Source organism: Pipistrellus kuhlii, unplaced genomic scaffold, assembly GCF_014108245.1.
Source record: "Pipistrellus kuhlii isolate mPipKuh1 unplaced genomic scaffold, mPipKuh1.p scaffold_m20_p_46, whole genome shotgun sequence".
In the NCBI taxonomy this organism is placed as follows: domain Eukaryota; kingdom Metazoa; phylum Chordata; class Mammalia; order Chiroptera; family Vespertilionidae; genus Pipistrellus; species Pipistrellus kuhlii.
In genome coordinates this window covers 1,883,481-1,889,480 of record NW_023425547.1, presented here as the reverse complement: position 1 = coordinate 1,889,480, position 6,000 = coordinate 1,883,481, and positions in this window count along the sequence as shown.

Sequence of the window (6,000 nt, the reverse complement as noted above, 5' to 3'; positions counted from 1 at the left end):
CTTAGATTCACATATGCAGTTATTTAATCAGCATTCTTACAGATAAAAATAGAGACAAATAAGAACCAGTAGTTGTCCTCTAGAAACCCAGAGAATAAGACACTAAAGAGAGAAACTGAAATAGCAAGATGACAAGGAAGAAAACAGAATATTTTGCAACAAAGTCTTTTGTGAAGAACCATTATAATAAGTTTTCCCACATCATAAATTGATATTTGTACCATGCCTTATCATGTGCCAAGTACATCACAGTTGGTATTTCTGTACCATCATTGCAACTTTGTGAAATAAACACTACTCTTGTTCCCATTTTGCAAATGATAAAACTGGTTCAAATCATGTTCTCAAAGCAAATAAGAGTATGAGATAGTCTAGGAAGCCAGGTTTTCTAACACTACATTCATTTGTCATTTATAACTTTGCAGGTGGTAGGTGCTGACTGTTATTATGACAGTTTTAGTGATGTCTCATATTTGGAATTTCTCTCTAAAAACTTTGATTTTAAGATATTATCATTTTAGATTCCATAAAAATGTATTCACGGGGCTGTATCTTACCAATTGTTCAAAAACACATTTTAAAATTTCCTTCTATGAAACTTGTAAATGCATGCATCCATACTCTACACTCACAGACCCACTTCACTCTGCTATCAATCTGAGCCTATCAAGTCCTGCCCTGGCGAGTGTGACTCCATTGGTTGGAGTGCCCTCCCACACATGGAAACACCATAGGTTCCATTCCCTCTTGGGTAAGGTGACCCGATTTTAACATTGGTAAAGCGGGACACATTGACTGGAGGGGTGGGGGGTAGGGAGTTCTTGATTTAAAAATTTGGTCTATATGTTAATAGCATGAAAAAAACATGAGTCCTTCTGCTAATGCAAATTTCTTTTCTTGGTCCCCATAAGTTGTTTTCCGGAAAAAAAAATCCTGTATTTTGGAGGAAGATGAAGCAGTATTTAAATATCTTTTATGTTTCTGTGTCTCCAAGTGCTTTAAAATATCATTCTTCCCACAGTGCGAAATAGAAAATTCACCATTACGTTTCTCACATTTTACCATGTAAATGCTTTTGTGTTTTTTAAAAAATATATATTTTATTGATTTTTTACAGAGAGAAAGGGAGAGAGATAGAGAGTTAGAAACATCGATGAGAGTCAGCGATCAGCTGCCTCTTGCACACCCCCTACTGGGGATATGCCCGCAGCCAAGGTACATGCCCTTGACCGGAATGGAACTCAGGACCCTTCAGTCCCCAAGCCGACGCTCTATCCATTGAACCAAACCGGTCCCGGCTTGTGGTTTTTTTTAATGAAAGGAAATTCACTTCTTAGATCATCACTGAATTTGCATCCTCTTTTCTTACTCATTATATTAAAAATCTAAAAATCATAATTTAAAATTATATTATAAACTATTATATACATATTGCTTAAAAACACAGTAAGTAGGTACATAATTACATGAACATATTTTATTTAGTTTATAAATTAAATTAATTTGATTGTTATAAAGTAACTATATTTTAAAAATTATTTAAATTTTAATCCTATATTTTTGCTAAATAATCACAATACTAACTTGTATTATTTTTCCTCTGAATTTGCCTTAACGTAAGTAGTAAGTGACACTTTCAAGGCCTGTGCTAGACATTTTGCAGCCACTATAAAATATAAATTCAAGAAAATTTATGTATTTATGAAATAAATAAATAAATTACTTACCTAAATTATCTGAATAGCTGGTTTGTAATGACATCATTTGTTTAACTAGCTTACTAGCACGCAGTACGATGCGTATTATCTGAGAGACAGTTACACAATGTTTTCATTATTGCCAATCCCAAAAAATGCCAATGTTCATTAAGTCCAAACAATGGTGTTCAAATTCTAACAACTGATCAACAATTCGAACTTTGATAAGCAGATCTCGATAATCAGTTCTCAACAATTATTTGTTATTAAAGTTTAACATTATAAAATTAACAAAAATAATATAAAACTCATATCCTGGCTAAATAGTCACATGGCCACCAAAAATCATATATTGCCTACCCGTTCTCCCACCATTCCCTAGCTTGTCATGCATTCTTTCAAAAAATCAGGACTTTTTTTAAACGCCGCGGGACGCGGGACAAATTGTTAAAAATTGGGACTTCTGGTCACCTTACTCTTGGGGCATATACCCAGGTTTCAGGTTCTAGCCCTCATCAGGGCACATGTAGGAGGCAGCCAATTGAGGTTTGACTCTCGCATCAATGTTTTTCTCTTTCTCCTTCTCCATTTATATCTCTCTAAAACCAAAAAAAGCATGTGCGTATTAAAAAAAAATCTGGACCTAGCCCCAACCTTATTCTATTTCAGTTTGACTATAGAAGTTTATATATTATATAATTGGACCAAGGAAATGAAGTGAAAGTCCAAAATAATACACATTCAGAGAGAAAGAGTGCTTTTCTTTTACAAGGTATTAAGGCTGGAAGGGACCTACCTTCATCTGAGGTTCAAATCACTTCTACTTTAACATTTCAAGGTGATCTTGGTTCTCTTATCACTTCTTTTTGAGGTTACTTCTATCATATCAGTAGCACTGATTCTTTAGAACTTATTTTTTGTGTGTGTTGGGCTGAATTTTGTCTCCCTGTGGTTTCCATACCCACTGGTATTAGCTCTACTTATCAGAGCCACAGAGGACTTTCTTGATGCTCTGCTTTATGAAAGCCTTTCCAAGGTCCAAAGACACAGACCCAATCCTAATTTAGGGTTATCTTCTCTAGGCTTCAGTTATATCCTGAACAAAGGCTGGCAACTTCTATATCCACTATCCAGACACAGACCTAAGTATAGTTAGTCCAAGCCTTTTCTACAACCATTACCTAGTGGTTCAGCCATTCCCTCCAAATCATCATCTTCAGTTTACATAAAGTAGTGATGAAAGACTGAAACTTCATGGTAGGAACACCACAGTTGCCACTTAGTAGCCACTCAGAGACTTTGGACAAGTTGCTTCATTTATCTGAGCTTGTTTCCACATGTCTAAAATATACTAGTACTGTTACCTACCTATATCAGACATTGTCAATTGTCCTCTAATTTCTTCTCTAATTAGATAGTAGTAGAAATTTTAATGGGTGCATAGTAATTCATCTAAATTCTAGATTTTCCAGCTTCCCTTGGATGTAGGTATGGAAATGTGACTAATATGTGGCAAATTAATATGAATAGAAATGACATAAGAAGTTTCTAGGTGGTGTTCTTTCCTACTGGATAGACTATATACACTGAGTGGCCAGATTATTATGATCTCTGAATGAATAATAGTCTGGCCACTCAGTGTGTGTGTGTGTGTATATATATATATATATATATATATATATATATATATATATATATATGAGATATATGAGGTCTGGTGCATTAATTCGTGTATGGGTGGGGTCTGGCCAGCCTGGCCAGGGGGAAGGGACATGGGCATATGGGCGGTTGGCCAGGTCAAGGGGACAATTTGCATATTAAACTTTTATTTTTTTCCACATTTTTTTATTGTTTGAAGGATTACAAATAGTAGTATATATGTCTCCTTTTTCCCCCTTGACCTCCCCCCAGCCTCCCCTATCCTCCCGCATATGCCTTCTCCTCTCCCCTACCCCCATGTCTTGTATCCATTGGTTATGTTTATATGCATGCATACAAGTTCTTTGGTTGATCTCTTACAGCCCCCACCCTCCGCCCCCAACCTCCCATGCCTTCCTGCTATAGTTTGACAGTCTGTTCAATGGTTCTTTATCTCTATAACTATTTTTCCTCATTTTTTTCTTTGAAAAATCTTGCAACTTCAGACTAGAAATAAACATATAATAACAAAAAATATTTGAGTCCCAATTTCAATGTCCAACAGTTCTGAGACCCAGTTTCAATGTCAAATAGTTGCCTATATGTACATGCCAGCAATAATATTTGGATGATGGACAGATGGTGGCAATGCAAGTCCGACCCTCTCTGGTTTGGTCCTGAGCAACCTGCAGCAATGCACAGCTGCTGACTGCTAGTGTGGCCAGGCCTTGTTAGCATCTTCCATCTCTCCTCTTGTCTTCATGGTAGGAGCAGACCTGACAACTCCTCTCTGTTGCAGGAATCCCCATGGTCTTGGAGTAGTTTTCTGAAAATATATAAACAATTATATAGGACTAGAGGTCTGGTGCACAAAATTCATGCACTGGGGAGGGGGTTGTCCCTCAGCCCAGCCTGCACCCTCTGCACACTCTGGGACCCCTTGAGCGATGTCTGACTGCTCGTTTAGACTCAATCCCAATGGGCAGTCAGAAATCCCTCTCACAATCCAGGACTGCTGGCTCCCAACTGCTCAAGTTCCTGCCTTCCTGATTGCCCCTAACAACTTCTGCCTGCCAGCCTGATCACCCCCTAACCACTCCCATGCCAACCTGATTGATGTCTAACTGCTCCCCTGCCAGCCTGTTTGCCCCCAACTTCCCTGCTCTGCCAGCCTGGTCACCCCTAACTGCCCTCCCCTGCTTGCCTGGTTGCACACAACTGCCCTCCCTTGCAGGCCTGGTCCCTCCCAACTTCCCTCCCATGCTGGCCATCTTGTGGTGGCCATCTTGTGTCCACATAGGGGCAGGATCTTTGACCACATGGGGGCAGCCATCTTGTGTATTGGAGTGATGGTCAATCTACCTATTACTCTTTTATTAGATAGGTTAAAAGCCTGGTGCATGGGTGGGGGCCAGCTGGTTTGCTTGAAGGGTGGGGGTTCCCTTGGGGGATGGGGCAGCCTGAGCAAGGCACTTGTGGTGGTTTACAGGCCAGCCATGCCCACTGGAGACCCAAGCAGAGGCCCTGGTATCTGGAATTAATTTACCTTCTACAATTGAAATTTTATAGCCTGAAGCAGATCCAAGCCTCCTGCTTACTCTGTGGCTGGCAGCCATTTCTGTTGGAATTTATATATCTTCTATAATTGAAACTTTGTAGCTTGGAGTGGAGGCTTAGTCCAGCAAGGGCAGGCAGAAAGCTTGGCTTCCTCCATTGCCTGGGAAACCCAAGCCTCCCTCCTGCTCTCTGTGGCTGTAGCCATCTTGGTTGGGTTTATTTGCATACTCACTCTGATTGGCTGGTGGGCACGGCTGGTGGGTGTAATTGAGTGATAGTTAATTTGCATATCACTATTTTATTAGGTAGGCTATACACTGAGTGGCCAGATTATTATGCATCAGAGTATGTGATGGTGGGAACTAGAGAAGCTGCCTTAAATCATGTTTCAGGTCTTTGTTATAATATACTAAAAATGTTACAAGTCATCTTCAAATTTCTGCATGTGTAGGGATGTTCAATGGATTCTAAGGTAATTGCAAATGGTAAAGTATTTTTTCAGGATGAAGTATAGTCTGAACACATGGAAAGAAGTTTCAATTTGAGGGATATCAACTTCTATGTATTGTGCAGAATCCATAACATTTCTCAGCTTTTATTTCTTTAACTATAAAATGGAGCAAATCACATTTCCTCTCAGAAGTTGAGGATTAATAAGAGTAGCATGTTTGAAACTTTTTGTCACACAGTAGATGCTAAATAAATGTATGTTTTTTCTTTTTCCTTTTTTTCCATAGACATCTACTATATACAACACTGTCTGGGTAAATGCATTTTTGGCCATAATGAAGGCAATTGCATAATGGTGGAGAAGGGAGAAAATTTGCAAGATGAACTAAAAACAATTTGAATATTGGCCTATTCTGTTTTATTTTCTACTAGAGGACCAGTGCATGAAATTTGTGCATGGTGGTGTCCCTCAGCCCAGCCTGTACCCTTTCCAATCTGAGACCCTTCGGAGGATGTTCAACTGCTAGCAGTCAGACATCCCTCTCATAATCCAGGACTGCTCCCAACCACTTGCCTACCTGCCAACTTGATTGACCCTACCTTGCCCTCCTGCCAGCCTGATCATCCCTACCTTGCCCCCATGCCACCTGCTTGCCCC